The sequence below is a fragment of the Bison bison genome, unplaced genomic scaffold (assembly GCF_000754665.1).
Source record: "Bison bison bison isolate TAMUID 2011002044 unplaced genomic scaffold, Bison_UMD1.0 scf7180017864192, whole genome shotgun sequence".
Classification (NCBI taxonomy): domain Eukaryota; kingdom Metazoa; phylum Chordata; class Mammalia; order Artiodactyla; family Bovidae; genus Bison; species Bison bison.
This window is the reverse complement of record NW_011494764.1, coordinates 187,910-188,159: the sequence shown is the minus strand read 5'-3', so window position 1 is coordinate 188,159 and position 250 is coordinate 187,910.

The following is a 250-nucleotide window of genomic DNA, read 5'->3' as shown; positions in this document are numbered from 1 at the left end:
CTGGCAAGTTCAAAATCTTCAGGACCAGCCAGTAGGCTGGAAAGCCAGGGAAGAGTTTAATGTTGTAGCTCAAGTGTAAAGGCATTGTGAAGGGAAAATTGCTTCTTCCTTGGGGAACCTTACTCTTTTAAGATTTCAACTGATTGGATGAGGCTCTCCCATACAGTGGATGAAAATCTACTTTATTCAGAATCTACTGATTTAAATGTTTACTGCATGTAAAAAAACAGCAATATCTAGTCTGATGTTT